The 18,131-nt window shown below is 30.4% G+C and overlaps 1 protein-coding gene and 2 non-coding genes across 3 annotated transcripts in view; 2 read left to right on the forward strand and 1 right to left on the reverse strand.

Annotated features, from left to right (window-relative positions):
- LOC148608750 (uncharacterized) overlaps window positions 1-18,131 on the reverse strand; it is a 226,934-nt gene that overhangs the window by 134,925 nt on the left and 73,878 nt on the right. The gene's annotated exons all lie outside the window — the stretch shown is intronic.
- Trnav-aac (transfer RNA valine (anticodon AAC)) lies at window positions 1,876-1,948 on the forward strand. Its single transcript has one exon. It is a non-coding gene; the product is annotated as a tRNA-Val (tRNA).
- On the forward strand, window positions 13,376-13,448 carry Trnav-aac (transfer RNA valine (anticodon AAC)). Its single transcript has one exon. It is a non-coding gene; the product is annotated as a tRNA-Val (tRNA).

An 18,131-nucleotide genomic window follows, 5' to 3' on the forward strand; every position in this document is an offset into this window, starting at 1 on the left:
TTAGACTCAAGTTTTTAGGTCGGCTATTAGATGTGGATTATAATGTTGTTTGGAAAGCTACATGTCCTTATTTCTTTTTCTAAAGTACAAGAAATCAATCGTGGTGTTGAAATACTGTTTTATCATTTTACTCATAGACAATTAGAATGTTTGCCTGATTTTTCCACAAGATTATATGGTTTTAGTTGAAGAAAATACAAACACAAACACTTGTAATTGCACCCGTTTTGAATATAATTTATAGTCTTGATGGTAGAAAGTACGCTTTACCTAATACAACAAGATCATTTTATGAGATATTGTTAAAGACATTACCAAGGAAACTTACATGTAATTCTTTACATTACTGGTGTGAAATATGTTTAAAATTTGATGGTCAAAAAGTTCTGAACTTTTTCATTTTTTCTTCTCTAAGGAGAGAAAGATGAGATGTCATATTACTGCTGATTCTATGTGTCCAGTTTGCGAAGATGTTCATGAGGACTTGGAGCATTTAACTATTCTGTGTAGATGTTTGACTCAGTTCAATGACTTTTTTTTAAAGATTTTTTACATAACATTCTGTGTACATGTAATAGTTCTGCAAGCATTGTCAATACACTAGACTTCAATTATATATGTCACTTTGGTCTAGTCAAGAAGGATAAACATATAAACTTATAATTTGCAAATATAGTTTTATGTGCTAGTTCTAAGATTTTGTGTTGTAAAGAGGAGAAATGTTTCTACGAAGGATGCATGAGAAATTGATAGACACAGCGCCATATTATAAAAATGTTCTCAAAAAGCATGTAAATGACGCATACTTGTATTATAAACAGAAAAGGTGTCTGTATTAATTTGGAAAAAAAATATGATTTAAACAAACATTCTATATAAAGGATCAGTAATAATGAAATACATAGTGACTTTAAATTGAGATCTGATTGTAATTCATTGTTACAATTCAAATTAACACTGATATTATGAATTATTGGTAGACTAGCACTAATAATTATTTTATGAATGTATTAATGTGCATAAAATTTTATCAAAATAAAAAAATCACATTTGCACAACACGCGGAAGGTCCTGAGGTTATTCCTCAGCCGAAACAGATATATCGGAAAAGAGTTGCAGTGGAAAATGTTAAAATTAAGGAGAAAAAAAATAGACCAGCCACTTCTTTTGAAAAGTAATAAATTCTGGTATATCGTATGTACGTCGACACGGTTTGTCCAGAGAATTAGTTTTCTTCGTGTAATTGAACTATTTTCAAGTCTTGGGTAAAATATGTTATAGCTATAGCTATTCGATTCGATTTGATTTTTCGGAGTGTACAAACATATCTTTTGAACTTTTCGGAGTACAAAAATATCTAGAGGTTCTGGCGAGGTTCGAACTCGCGACCTTCTGCGTGTAAAGCAGACGTGATTTTTTTTTTTTATCTTTATATTAAAGCAGACGTGATAAACACTACACCACAGAACCGGTCCAACAAATTGGAGAAAAATATATCATTTAAAGATGGACCTGTCCTTGGTGCACTTTCAAATGCTACTTCGAAGTTTTCTGTGCAAAAATTATGATCCGACCAAGTTTTCGTTTGCACTTTGATGATCAGGCAAATTTTCCGATTGGTTTGAACCATTTGCCGCAGAATACATTCATTTCACACACACAAAAAAAAAAACCCACAGCTGTACAGTAGGCCAAATGGTTCATTGATAGTTTACAAGTATGAAGGGTCATTTCTGCGGATGGGAGCAACTTTGCTCACGGTCATTTCAGAAAATTTTTTCCAGCCTTTTCTTTTACATTATAATTTTGTGCAATATGAGTGTTGACGCATTTGCATCAAAGTTAAATAAGTTTTTTCATACCTGAATACGTAAGGTTTCCGTGGTGTAGTGGTTATCACATCCGCTTAACACGCGGAAGGTCCTGAGTTCAATCCTCAGCGGAAACATATATTTTTTGCCATCTTTATTGCCGTCATAAAATGTATGCTTTTAGACTCAAGTTTTTAGGTCGGCTATTAGATGTGGATTATAATGCTGTTTGGAAAGCTACATGTCCTTATTTCTTTTTCTAAAGTACAAGAAATCAATCGTGGTGTTGAAATACTGTTTTATCATTTTACTCATAGACAATTAGAATGTTTGCCTGATTTTTCCACAAGATTATATGGTTTTAGTTGAAGAAAATACAAACACAAACACTTGTAATTGCACCCGTTTTGAATATAATTTATAGTCTTGATGGTAGAAAGTACGCTTTACCTAATACAACAAGATCATTTTATGAGATATTGTTAAAGACATTACCAAGGAAACTTACATGTAATTCTTTACATTACTGGTGTGGAATATGTTTAAAATTTGATGGTCAAAAAATTCTGAACTTTTTCATTTTTTCTTCTCTAAGGAGAGAAAGATGAGATGTCATATTACTGCTGATTCTATGTGTCCAGTTTGCGAAGATGTTCATGAGGACTTGGAGCATTTAACTATTCTGTGTAGATGTTTGACTCAGTTCAATGACTTTTTTTTAAAGATTTTTTACATAACATTCTGTGTACATGTAATAGTTCTGCAAGCATTGTCAATACACTAGACTTCAATTATATATGTCACTTTGGTCTAGTCAAGAAGGATAAACATATAAACTTATAATTTGCAAATATAGTTTTATGTGCTAGTTCTAAGATTTTGTGTTGTAAAGAGGAGAAATGTTTCTACGAAGAATGCATGAGAAATTGATAGACACAGCGCCATATTATAAAAATGTTCTCAAAAAGCATGTAAATGACGCATACTTGTATTATAAACAGAAAAGGTGTCTGTATTAATTTGGAAAAAAATATGATTTAAACAAACATTCTATATAAAGGATCAGTAATAATGAAATACATAGTGACTTTAAATTGAGATCTGATTGTAATTCATTGTTACAATTCAAATTAACACTGATATTATGAATTATTGGTAGACTAGCACTAATAATTACTTTATGAATGTATTAATGTGCATAAAATTTTATCAAAATAAAAAAAATCACATTTGCACAACACGCGGAAGGTCCTGAGGTTATTCCTCAGCCGAAACAGATATATCGGAAAAGAGTTGCAGTGGAAAATGTTAAAATTAAGGAGAAAAAAAATAGACCAGCCACTTCTTTTGAAAAGTAATAAATTCTGGTATATCGCATGTACGTCGACACGGTTTGTCCAGAGAATTAGTTTTCTTCGTGTAATTGAACTATTTTCAAGTCTTGGGTAAAATATGTTATAGCTATAGCTATTCGATTCGATTTGATTTTTCGGAGTGTACAAACATATCTTTTGAACTTTTCGGAGTACAAAAATATCTAGAGGTTCTGGCGAGGTTCGAACTCGCGACCTTCTGCGTGTAAAGCAGACGTGATTTTTTTTTTATCTTTATAAAATTTTATTCACAGTAAAACATCATATAAAAGAATTATTGGGCTAGTCTCCCAATAATTCACATATCACAGGTCACAAATTGTCCTTAAATTACATTGACAGTATATATATGAATAAGTATATTTAAAAGTCTATCACAATATTATCATCAGAGATGCGCAGAACAGGATTGTCATTCAAGTAATATTTTTGGAACAGAGAAAAGTTCTTTTTCTGTATATAATACATGTAAGCATAATTAACATGCTTTTGAAGAACAGATTTAAAATAAGAAATAATGTGCAAAACTTTCTCATCTTTCATGACTAAATTTCTTCTCTTTACAACACAAAACCTTCTAACAGATAAAGCAGTATTAACAAAATAAAAGTTTACTTTTTTATCTTTCTTGAGTAGACCGAAATAACATAGAAAATTAAAGTCTAACATATTGATAAAGCTAGCTGAACTATTACACAATATATTATGTAAAAAGTCTTTAAAAAAGTCATTGAATCGAGTCAAACATCTACACGAAATTATAAGATGTTCTAAGTCCTCATGCATATCATCACAAACTGGACACAATGAATCATCAGTAATGCGACATCTCAATAACGTCTCCTTAGTAAATAAAACTCTATGAAATATTTTAAATGATAACTCAATCCAATCACTTGGTAAAAATGGAAAGTTCAAAATTGTTTGGACTTTTTGAGTATTAAAATCAGAGCACATCTCACACCAATATTTGACAGCATTTGGTTCTTTTGATAATGATTTCAACAACATAGAATAAAAAAACTTTGTTGTACTAGGAAAAGAGTACTTTCTATTATTAACATTACATTCTATATTCAAACTGAGATTTCTACGAACATTTTCATTATTTTCTACTAAAATTTTACATTCATCAGGAATACATTGTTTTATACATTGTACTACCTTAATAATCTTAGCAGCAGATACCTGTGGAAACTTTTCAGAAACAATATCTTGAACAAAATCATCTCTCATGAATCCCTTTTTACATTCAAATGCTAAATCTTTCACTTTAATAATGCCTGCATCTATAAAAGTCTTGATATACAGCATATTACCATTATTAGTAATCAAAGGATTATTGAACAGAGGCAGGTCAAATACATTATTCAAATTGATATCAATTTCAATATAATCACGTATCTTTCCCCAAGCAAACAGCATACATTTATAAAAATCAGGTAAACTCCCCAACTGTCTCTGCTTAAATTGACAGAACAAAATCTCAATACCAAGTTTCATATCTTGTACTTTGGAAAAGAAATAAGTACAAAGATGCTTCCAAACAGCACAATACTCTACATCTAACAAACGACTTAAAAATTTAAGTCTAAAAGCATACATCTTATGTAAAATTTCTGGAAAGTTCAAACCTCCATCTAGTATTCTATTAATAACAACATCATAAGCAACCAAAGATGGTTTATCATTCCACAAAAACCCGATGCACAATTTCTTTATATCTAAATAGTATTTTTCTGGTATATTAACTACCATCAGAGTATACCAAAGTTTGCTCATTAAAAGAGTATTTATCACAGTTACTCTACCATGTATTGACAATTGTCTCATTTTCCAAAGATTCAGTATTTTTGAAATAGACTGCACTTTGCATTCCCAATTCAGACTATCACATAACTTTTTATCCTTGCCAATCCATATGCCTAAAAGCTGTAAAACCCCATCACACTCTTTAATTTTCCAAGCATCTAAATCATTTTTTGATATTTTTCCAGTACCCAATGCCAAAATTTCAGATTTATCTTTATTTAATTTTGCCCCAGATGCTTGTTCATACAATTGTAAAACATTAAATGATTCAGTTACTGAATTTTTGTCAGACAATATCAATGTAGTGTCATCAGCATGTGAAAATATTTTTTCTTCAATATTCACAACAGGAATGTTAATACCTTGAATCCTATCATTCCTTTTGATCATTATACTTAAAGGTTCAGCAACTAAAACATACAATAAAGCAGATATTGGGCAACCTTGTTTAACAGAGTTTGCCAATGGAAAATATTTGGATAGGAAACCATTGCACTTGACAGTACTAAAAATATCTGTATAAAAATTTTTATCCAAGATATAAATCTCTCCCCAAAACCAAATTTTTGTAAAACCGAAAAAAGATATTCATGCCCAACCCTGTCAAAAGCCTTTTCCTGATCTAACTTTAACAAATAACATTCTAGATTATCCATTTCAACCAAGTCAATTATGTCTCTTACAGTAACAGTAGTATCAGAGATGTCTTTACCTATTATATAACAACTCTGAGTTGGTGAAATAATCTTTGGAAGTACAAATTTAAACCTATTTGCCATGACTCTTGCTAATATTTTATAATCTACATTCAATAAACTGATAGGTCTAAAATTTTTCAAGTCAGTTTTGTCACCTCTATTTTTATAAATTAGGTTAATCATTCCATACCTCATAGACCTAGATAAAACTTTATTCTCTTCAACTGTAACATAAATATATTTCAAAACATCTTTCAACTCATTAAAAAAATATAAATAAAACTCCACCGTGAGTCCATCAGGACCAGGTGTTTTTCCTTGTTTCATACCTTTTATAGAGGTTTTTATTTCTTCAATATTAATTTCCTCATCACATTTTTCAACATCACAAACGTCAACATTGACATTAATACAATCTAACATTTTATCAATTGCTTCATAATCCGTTTGTACACAAGAAAATAGCCTTTTATAAAAACTATAAATAACATCTAAAATTTCAGCAGTTTCACTGACAACATTACCATCACAATTTTTTAAACCATTTATCATATTTCTATTCTGTCTATGTTTCTCTAAATTCAAAAAATAGGTTGTATTTTTATCACTTTCTAATGAATATTGACATTTGGATCTTATAACAGCACCATTACATCTATGTTTTTCTAAACCTTCAAGTTCCTCTTTCAACTCTAAATATTTGACATGATCTATATCATTACCACAAGCAGCCTTTATTGACAATTCTTGTAACTTATTCTGTATTCTATAATAATCTCTATATAACTCTCTCTGTTTTTCTTTACCATAGAGTTGACTTGTTTTCTTGATTTTATATTTCAAATTATCCCACCAAATTAATGGATGTGAAAAATAAAAATCTGAACCAATTTCATCAAGTAAGATATTTCTAATTTTTTCAACAAAAAAATCATCACTCAATAAGGACTTGTTAAAAATCCAAACACCAGGTCCTTTTTCAACTTCAGAAAAATCTAATTTCATACTAACAATAGAATGATCACTGAAAGATGTATCATTGTAAAAAACATTCTTTATAAATGGTTTTAAATTACAAGAAACTAAAAAATAATCAATTCTACTTTGAGTTAAAAAACTTTGTACAACTTGTTTTCTTGAAAACATTTTAACACCTACATTTCTATCTCTCCATACATCAGATAAATCTTTTTCATTTATCAATTCAGTCAGACATTGGTCAAGTCTTGGGTAAAATATGTTATAGCTATAGCTATTCGATTCGATTTGATTTTTCGGAGTGTACAAACATATCTTTTGAACTTTTCGGAGTACAAAAATATCTAGAGGTTCTGGCGAGGTTCGAACTTGCGACCTTCTGCGTGTAAAGCAGACGTGATTTTTTTTTTTTTATCTTTATTGAATAAAACAATACTATATAACAATGCAAATCACAATGTCTATAAAATCATAATATTACACAATTGAAGACTATACAATTTATCACAGTTTGAATAACAACACATCTTCTTCTAACATCACAATGGGATTGTCTCTCAAGAACTTTTTATGAAAGACTGAAAGTCTGTTTGTAGATTTACAATACATATAAAAATAACCAATGTAATGTCTCAGTGTGTATTTGAAATATGCAATTAGGTTAATACTTCGTGTACCATTTTTGAACATTTGTCTTTGTTTCATTATACACAGTCTTCCAATAGACAGCAAAAAATTAACAAAGTGAACATTTACACCCTTTACACTGGATGATACACCCAACAAAAATAACGTCATATAAGTATGTTCCTGTATTAAGTTCACCTCTGATTGTACAAATAGTGTCTCTAAAATATCAAATACGAAATCATGAAAGTTAACAAGTATGTCACATGTTAGAAAAATATGAAATAAAGTTTCCTCTTCACAGTCACAGTTTTGACACACATTGCTGTCTATTATTCCTATTTTACATAGTTTAACATTAGTAAAAATCTTATTGTGACATAACTTGAAATCTAGATCAATACATTCAGATGGTTTCCAGAAACTATGTATCTGTTTCGAAACAAAACAGAAATCACTTTCATGAATATCACATTGTTCACACCAAAATTCATAACATTTAGGTTTAATAAAACACTTTTGTAACAGTAACGTATAAAATCTTTTTGTTTTACACAACGACATGTCACATACTTTATTGTCAAACTGAACATAGAATTGAGACAGATCATCATTTTTCACATTACATTTTGTCAAAACAACTTCTTTCCACTCGACAGGAATGTGATTCAATAATAACATATACAATTTTCTGACAATGTTAAAAGTAACATCTATTTCTTTTTCTCTCATCATATCAAAAATTGCATGAACTGGCAAAAATCCAGGTATAGCTTCATATGAAATATCTTTAATTTGAACAATACCAGCTTTTATGAAATATTCCCATTCTTTACCAGACACAAACTTAGAACTATTATAAAACAGTGGTTGATTATAAACATCAGAGTCTCCTATATTAAAAGTTATATCTTTTCTAATACACTGCCATGCTTCCAACATTTCTCTGTACACATGCGGTAAACATAATAAATCCTTTTTGTTTAAAAACAAAAATAGAACTGACCTCGAAAGATTCATACAATGCACTCTTCTCAAAAAATAGCTAAAGGTACTTTTCCAAATACAATTTCATTCAGGATTTAAAAATCTCCCTAAAAATTTTAATCTAAATGATAACATTTTTAAATATATATCTTGAAAATTCAAGCCACCATCTTGTTTCATACCAGTAATAGTAGCATATTGTACTAAATGAGATTTAGAATTCCACAAAAAATCAATACATATTTGTTTCAAATCTGTCAACACATTTTCAGGTATTGGAGAAACAGCTAATAAATACCAAATTCTAGATACCAATAAAGAAGAAATTACAACATTTCTTCCAGATAAAGTCAAACGTCTTTGTTTCCACATATTAACAATACATCTTATTTTTCTTATCTTATCCTTCCAATTCATATCATTACATACATCAATATCTACACCAACATAAACACCAAGAACTTGAATACATTTTTCACAAACTCTTAATCCAAGTACAGTCTTATCATCATCAGTCAAATTTCCTTTTCCAATACATAAAATTTCAGACTTACTTCTGTTAATCTTAGAACCTGATGCCCTACTATATAAATCAAATACATCAAAGGTATATTTAATAGATTTTTTATCACTCAAACATAATGTAGTATCATCTGCATGTTGAAACAAAACTGCAGTTTCATTACTATAAGGTATACGTATACCATTAATATTACAATCTTTCTTTATTGTCATTGACAGTGGTTCTGCCGATAAAACATACAATAAAGCACTAATAGGGCATCCTTGCCTAATACCATTTCTAACTTTAAAATATTTTGTTAAAAAACCATTACACTTGACAGTACTTTGAATATCAGTATAAAAAATCCTAATCCAATTAATAAATTTACATCCAAAACCAAAACCTTCTAATACTCTAATGAGATAATCATGACTCACTCTGTCAAAAGCTTTCTCTTGATCAAATTTTAAAATATACCCTTCTACATCATCATCATCAACCATATTTATTACATCACGTACACTTGCTATTGTATCTGCAATATCTCTACCAGGTATACAACATGACTGGCTGTTTGAAATTATTTGACAAAGTACTGATTTAAATCTATTTGACATGACACGTGCTAATATCTTATAATCAACTTGTAACAATGAAATCGGTCTATAATTCTTTAAATCCCTTTTATCACCTTTTTTCTTATAAATAAGAGACAGTACACCATTTCTCATAGACCTTGATAAAGTGTTACTCTTTTCAACTGCCTTAAACACCTTCAGTAAAATATCCTTTAAAATATGATAAAATGTACAATAAAACTCCACCGTCAGTCCATCAGATCCTGGACTCTTATTTTTAGACATTTTATGTAATGCAACAAAAATTTCTTCTTCAGTAATATCACTATCACATACTCCTTGATCAAAATCATCAACTTTTACATCTATATTTTGCAACAAAACATCCATTGATTTTTTGTCTGTTTCCACACATGAATATAACTTACTATAAAACCTATATTGTAAGTCTAACAAACCATCAGTATCAGAAACAGTAGTATTATCATCAAAATCAATTAATTCTTTAATACAATTACTCTCTTGCTTGTACTTTTCTAAATTCAAAAAATACTTTGTACATTTATCGTTTTCTGTGGCCCAAAAAGCTTTTGATCTCAAAATAGCACCTTTACATTTCTCTTCTTCTAATACACTTAATTCTAACTTTAAGTTTTCATATCTTTCTACATCTACATTTTCTCCTTCTGCAATTCTCATACATAACTTTTGTATCTTATTTTGTATACAATAATACTCAGCATTTTTCTCTTTTGCAATTCTCTTACTAAAAACTTGAGAGAATTTCTTAATTCTATATTTTAAATTATCCCACCAAATCAATACATCATCATCAAAAAGAGAACATTTCTTACTGTCATCAATAATATTAAACATATTTGTTACATAATCGTCATTATCCAACAATGTATTGTTAAAAATCCATACACCTGGACCTCTTTCTACTTCATCAAACACAACTCTCATTTCCACAAAAGAATGATCGCTTAAAGAAGTATCTTTATACTTTACATATTGTACAAAATTTGACAAATTTCTAGTAATGAGAAAATAATCCAATCTTGATTGTTGTAAATAAAAATCACTAACTCGTTTCCATGAAAAAGTTTTATCACCAGGGTTTCTAGTTCTCCACACATCATATAAATTGTTATCTGACATCAAACTACAAAGTAAATTATAACTCATATCATTTCTGTGTACAGTTTTACCAGATCTATCCAGATTTGACAAAGTTGTATTCCAATCACCCGATAAAATAATATTATCATAGGAACTAATATATTGATTAAGAAATGTAAAAAACTCACATCTTTCTCTAAAAGAGTTATATGCATAAATATTCAATATGTTATAAATACAACCTTCATGTTCAAATTGGACATGTAAAAATCTACCTTCATCATCCTTTGAAATCAATTTTACATTTTGTTTAAACCTTTTATGCACAAGAATAGCAACACCTTGTCTTTTAGTACTACTATTAGAATATAAAACATGACCGTCGTACATTCTATCAATATTCAAAATAAAATCATCATCCCAGAAGGTTTCTTGTAGTAACAAGAAATCAATCCTACTATTATCAATAATTGATACATATTTCTTAAATTTATTAACGTCTCTCAACCCATTACAATTGTTGCTTACAAACAGCACCATTGTAAAAATAGAAATATTGAAACATACATTAAACATCTCCATTGTTAATATTCTTTTGGCTGGATTTGTCCTTCTTAATATTATTTACATTCGGATAAAATTTCATCTTGTTCCTTCTTTTTTTACCTTCTACTGTACAAAATTCAGAAGCACTTACATCTGAGCTCCCAGAACAAGACAAACCAACCTCTGTTTCTAATGTGACATCGACTCCAGTGTTTTCACCACTGGAGATGGTGTCAGTGTCCATACCTTCACTAACAATATTATCTTCTTCAGCATTTTCTTTTACAATATGCTTATGTACAAAAACAGTTTCATCATCAGAGTCACCTGTTCTTGAAATATCATCTCTTTGTCTTTTCTGTCCTTTAGCGATTCCTTCAGTTGATTCATCTCCAGTAAGACCTTCACTACATTGTCTGTCAATGTTATCATCACATGTGGTCCCGAAGACCACATTAGAATCCTCTTTGGCCCCGAAGACCATATTATCATCACCAACGCTCAGATCAAGCTTTTCACCATCCGTCATGGTCCTAAGGACCATTTTATTTCTCTCCTCTGTAGTCCCGAAGACCACACTAACCCTGTTTTTATTGGCCCCGAAGGCCAAATCATCACTATTTTTATTGGCCCCGAAGACCAAATCATCATTCTTTTCTGTGGCGCCGAAGACCACATCATCAACTTCTACATTGGTCGCGCAGACCACACCCTTTGTTGATTTTTTCTCGCCGACCATATCTTCCTCTTCAGTAACTCGATCTGTAAAATCCCCATTTTCTTTCTCACTTTCCACTGAAACATCTGCAATTTCAACTTCGTAATTTGTTTGATCATCCTCAACTCCATTCTCATTTAGTGTTGTTTCCTTTTTTTTATCCTTAATTACATGATCACTATCTTCCTTTCTGCAAATACACCTCTCATTTACCAATCTACATTCTTTGCACTTACATTTGCAATCTTCCTTCATCTTGTCACAAGTGAAACAAGGACAAATGCATGTTTCCTTGTTGCAGTATTGACATTTCTTTTCTTTGCAAAAACAATGCCTAAGTCTTTTCTTGCAATATTCACACGGAGGTATCTTACACTCATGCTCTTTATGACCATGCTTATCACAGTTGAAACAGACTAGTTGTGGACATTGTCTGTACTTATGACCAGGAGATCCACAATAGTTACATAACTGCCTCTGATGGTCGTGTTTAACTCGAAAACTCCTTGTTCCTAATCCTGTGTCAAATTTCATTGACCAGGGAAGGGAAGTCATCCCATGAGGAAACTGAACTCGGACATACCTTGTCCCATCTGCAACTTCAGTTCCAGGATGAACATGTCTAAAAACTTGAGATAATGGTTTACAATTCTTTTCTATCAGTACATTAAGAATTGATTCATCACTAACATGAGCAGGCAAGTGAATAAATGAAACCACTACTGAGTTTTGAAAAACAAATAAACATTCATGAAATTTACTATCAATATTAACTCCCTTTGTTAATTTATCTGCATTTTCTTCACTGTCCATAGTTACACAATACGAATTTTCAATTTCATCCTGGACAACTGCTAAAACCGTATTTTCACCACAAACCTCCTCAGCAGCCTTAATGATTTTTGCTGGAGTTCCAGGTGCTTTCGGAATATTCATAATCTTAACCGCACATTCCTTCTTATATATCTTCTTTCTATTTGTGTACTTTCTTGGCCTATCTCCTTCCTTGCTACCATATACAAATGGCTTTGCATTTGAAAAGCGAGTTCCAGAACTTCCTGGTGCTCTGTTCTCCATATTCCAATTTGGTTTTAGGTTGAATCAGTAAAAGCGAATCAAACGCACCTTTCTCCCCCCTTTTTCCTGCACATAAATGGCAGGAAAAGGGGAAATATACGACAAAATTCGACAAGTGTCCTATCACTTTACATTAATGAAACAATATTAAGCATACAGAAATGTATCTGAACACATAGATATAGCTGAACTCACCAAAAAGACACATTCAACCGGAGCGGCAAAATGTAAACATCATCCCATGATATGTCCAACAACCCCCATCTTTTCTCTCTCTTGAAATAGACAAGTACCAACAGCATTTGCCGCAGAATACATTCATTTCACATAAAAAAAAAAACCCACAGCTGTACAGTAGGCCAAATGGTTCATTGATAGTTTACAAGTATGAAGGGTCATTTCTGCGGATGGGAGCAACTTTGCTCACGGTCATTTCAGAAAATTTTTTCCAGCCTTTTCTTTTGCATTATAATTTTGTGCAATATGAGTGTTGACGCATTTGCATCAAAGTTAAATAAGTTTTTTCATACCTGAATACGTAAGGTTTCCGTGGTGTAGTGGTTATCACATCCGCTTAACACGCGGAAGGTCCTGAGTTCAATCCTCAGCGGAAACATATATTTTTTGCCATCTTTATTGCCGTCATAAAATGTATGCTTTTAGACTCAAGTTTTTAGGTCGGCTATTAGATGTGGATTATAATGCTGTTTGGAAAGCTACATGTCCTTATTTCTTTTTCTAAAGTACAAGAAATCAATCGTGGTGTTGAAATACTGTTTTATCATTTTACTCATAGACAATTAGAATGTTTGCCTGATTTTTCCACAAGATTATATGGTTTTAGTTGAAGAAAATACAAACACAAACACTTGTAATTGCACCCGTTTTGAATATAATTTATAGTCTTGATGGTAGAAAGTACGCTTTACCTAATACAACAAGATCATTTTATGAGATATTGTTAAAGACATTACCAAGGAAACTTACATGTAATTCTTTACATTACTGGTGTGAAATATGTTTAAAATTTGATGGTCAAAAAGTTCTGAACTTTTTCATTTTTTTCTTCTCTAAGGAGAGAAAGATGAGATGTCATATTACTGCTGATCCTATGTGTCCAGTTTGCGAAGATGTACATGAGGACTTGGAGCATTTAACTATTCTGTGTAGATGTTTGACTCAGTTGAAGGACTTTTTTTTAAAGATTTTTTACATAACATTCTGTGTACATGTAATAGTTCTGCAAGCATTGTCAATGCACTAGACTTCAATTATATATGTCACTTTGGTCTAGTCAAGAAGGATAAACATATAAACTTATAATTTACAAATATAGTTTTATGTGCTAGTTCTAAGATTTTGTGTTGTAAAGAGGAGAAATGTTTCTACGAAGGATGCATGAGAAATTGATAGACACAGCGCCATATTATAAAAATGTTCTCAAAAAGCATGTAAATGACGCATACTTGTATTATAAACAGAAAAGGTGTCTGTATTAATTTGAAAAAAAAAAATATGATTTAAACAAACATTCTATATAAAGGATCAGTAATAATGAAATACATAGTGACTTTAAATTGAGATCTGATTGTAATTCATTGTTACAATTCAAATTAACACTGATATTATGAATTATTGGTAGACTAGCACTAATAATTATTTTATGAATGTATTAATGTGCATAAAATTTTATCAAAATAAAAAAAATCACATTTGCACAACACGCGGAAGGTCCTGAGGTTATTCCTCAGCCGAAACAGATATATCGGAAAAGAGTTGCAGTGGAAAATGTTAAAATTAAGGAGAAAAAAAATAGACCAGCCACTTCTTTTGAAAAGTAATAAATTCTGGTATATCGCATGTACGTCGACACGGTTTGTCCAGAGAATTAGTTTTCTTCGTGTAATTGAACTATTTTCAAGTCTTGGGTAAAATATGTTATAGCTATAGCTATTCGATTCGATTTGATTTTTCGGAGTGTACAAACATATCTTTTGAACTTTTCGGAGTACAAAAATATCTAGAGGTTCTGGCGAGGTTCGAACTCGCGACCTTCTGCGTGTAAAGCAGACGTGATTTTTTTCTTGATAAAAGTTTATTCACAGAAATATATTTACATGTAAAAGAATTATTGGGCTAATCTCCCACTAATTCACATATCACAGATAACAATTAATAATATCATGTATGTTAAGTCAGTCTTCCATATTATATAATGGCTTACATACTAAAAGTCAATCACAACATTTTCGTCACAGATACGTAAAACAGGATTTCTTTTCAAGTAGTATTTTTCAAACAATGAAAAGTTCTTCTTTTTATAATACATATAAGCATAATTTACATGTCGCTGAAGTACGGACTTAAAATAATTTTGAATATCTAGTACTTTCTCATCTTTCACAGCTACATTTCTCCTTTTCACAACACAAAATTTTCTAAATGCTAAGACAGTATTAACAAAATAATAGTTACTGTTTTTATCTTTCTCAGTTAATCCAAAATAACATAGAAAATTAAAATCAAGCATATTGACATATCTTGTAGAGCTATTGCACAAAATATTATGTAGGAAATCCTTCAAAAAGTTGTTGAATTTAGTTAAACATCTACATGAAATTATAAGATGTTCCAAATCTTCATGTACATCATAACATACTGGACATAAAGAATCAATAGTAATATGACATCTGAATAATCTCTCCTTCGTAAATAAAACTCTATGGAAAATTTTAAACGATGTTTCAATACAGTCACTAGGTAAAAATGGAAAATTCAAAATATTTTGAACCCTTTGTACATTAAAATCACTAAATACTTCATACCAGTAGCTGACAGCATTTGGCATTATTGTGCTAGTTTCTAAGAGCATACCATAACAAATTTTTGCCGTTCTAGGTAATGTATATTTTTTACCATTATCATTATATACTACATTCAGAACAGGTTTATTATAGTTATATGCATTTTCTCTAACTAAACGTTTTACCTGTTCTGGAATACACTGCTTAATACACTGAACTACATCAACAATTCTATCAGCAACTAACTCAGGAAACCTTTGAGAGACTATATCCTGTACATATTTGTTCTTCAAAAAACCTTTTTTACATTCAAATGCCAAGTCTTTAATTTTAACTATTCCTGCATCTACAAAGGGTTTAATATACAACATTTTCCCATCATTTACTATCATTGGATTATAAAACAATGGAATATCAAATACATTATTCACATTTATATCAATTTCCATATGAGTACGAATCTTTCCCCAAGCATATAACATACACTTATAAAAATCAGGTAAAATACCTAATTGTCTATTATTAAGATCACAAAATAGAATTTCCATACCAAGATTCATATCTAGAACTTTTGATAAAAAATAAGTGCAAGTATGTTTCCACACTGCATTATAATCATTATCTAACAATCGACTTAAAAATTTAAGTCTAAAAGCATACATTTTGTGAAATATATCTGGAAAATTTAAACCACCATTCAAAACTCTATTTATTATAACATCATATGCAACCAATGATGGCTTATTATTCCACAAAAAATCTACACACATCTTTTTAATGTCTAAATAGTATTTCTCAGGTATATTAACCACCATTAGAGTATACCATAATTTACTCATCAACAAGGTATTTATAACCGTTACTCTACCCTGTATTGATAAATGTCTCATTTTCCAAAAATTCAATAATTTTGAAATAGATTGCGCTTTGCAATCCCAATTTAAATTATCACAAACAGTTTTGTCTTTGCCAATCCATATACCTAAAAGCTGAAGAACCCCATCACACTCTTTAATATTCCAAGCATCTATTTCTTGTTTCGATATCTTTCCGGTACCCAATGCCAAAATTTCAGATTTATTCTTATTCAATTTTGCCCCAGATGCTTGTTCATACAACTTTAAAACTCCAAAGGCCTCATTTACTGAATTTTTGTCAGACAATATCAATGTTGTATCATCTGCATGTGAAAATATTTTCTCCTCACCAGATGCATTGGGAATTTGTATACCATGAATTCTATCATTCCTTTTAATCATAATACTCAAGGGTTCAGCAACTAACACATATAACAAAGCTGATATAGGACACCCTTGTTTTACAGAGTTCTTTAATTGAAAATACTTGGACAAAAAACCATTGAATTTGACAGTGCTGAAAATGTCAGTATAAAATATCTTTATCCATGAAATGAATTTCTCCCCAAATCCAAATTTCTGCAATACAGAAAATAAGTAGTCATGTCCAACTCTGTCAAATGCCTTTTCCTGATCAAGTTTCAGCAAATAACATTCCAAATCATCCATTTCTACTAATTCTATAATATCTCTGATACTTACAGTAGTATCAGAAATATCTTTACCAATAATACAACAACTCTGATTTGGTGATATAATCTTTGGTAATACAAATTTAAATCTGTTGGCCATTACTCTGGCTAAAATTTTATAATCAACATTTAACAAAGTTATAGGTCTGAAGTTTTTCAGGTCAGACTTGTCACCTCTATTCTTATAAATCAGGTTAATCATTCCATATCTCATAGATCTTGACAAAATTTTATTTTCTCCAATACAGTCATAAATATATTTCAATACCGGTTTCAACTCACTAAAAAAGTATAAATAAAATTCTACAGTAAGCCCATCAGGGCCAGGTGTTTTACCCTTTTTCATGCCTTTTATAGAGGTTTCAATTTCATCACTAGTAATTTCACCATCACAGTTTTCAATATCACAATTTTCAACACTAACGTTAACACAGTCTAACATTTCCTCTATTGCCTCATGATCAGTTTGAACACAAGAAAAGAGTTTCTCATAAAAATTGTGTACAACATCTAACATTTCAGCAGAATCATTGACAACAACACCATCACAATTTTTTAAACTACATATCATATTTCTGTTTTGTCTATGTTTCTCTAAACTTAAGAAATAAGCTGTATTCTTATCACTTTCAATTGAATACTGACATTTTGATCTAATAATAGCACCATTACATTTGTGTTTTTCTAAACTTTCTAATTCATCTTTCAATTCTAAATATTTGACATGATCAATTGATATACCACAAGCTGACTTCACAGACATTTTTTGCAGCTTATTTTGTAACCTAAAATACTCTCTATTTAATTCTTTTTGTTTCTCTTTGCCATATATTTGGCTGACTTTCTTTACTCTATATTTCAAATTATCCCACCAAATAAGTGGATTTGACAAATAAAAATCAGAACCAATTTCATCAAATAAAATTTGTCTAATCTTTTCAACATA

Source organism: Perna viridis, chromosome 8 (assembly GCF_037379345.1).
Source record: "Perna viridis isolate PV_CMFRI_1.1 ecotype Kerala chromosome 8, ASM3737934v1, whole genome shotgun sequence".
Classification (NCBI taxonomy): Eukaryota; Metazoa; Mollusca; class Bivalvia; order Mytilida; family Mytilidae; genus Perna; species Perna viridis.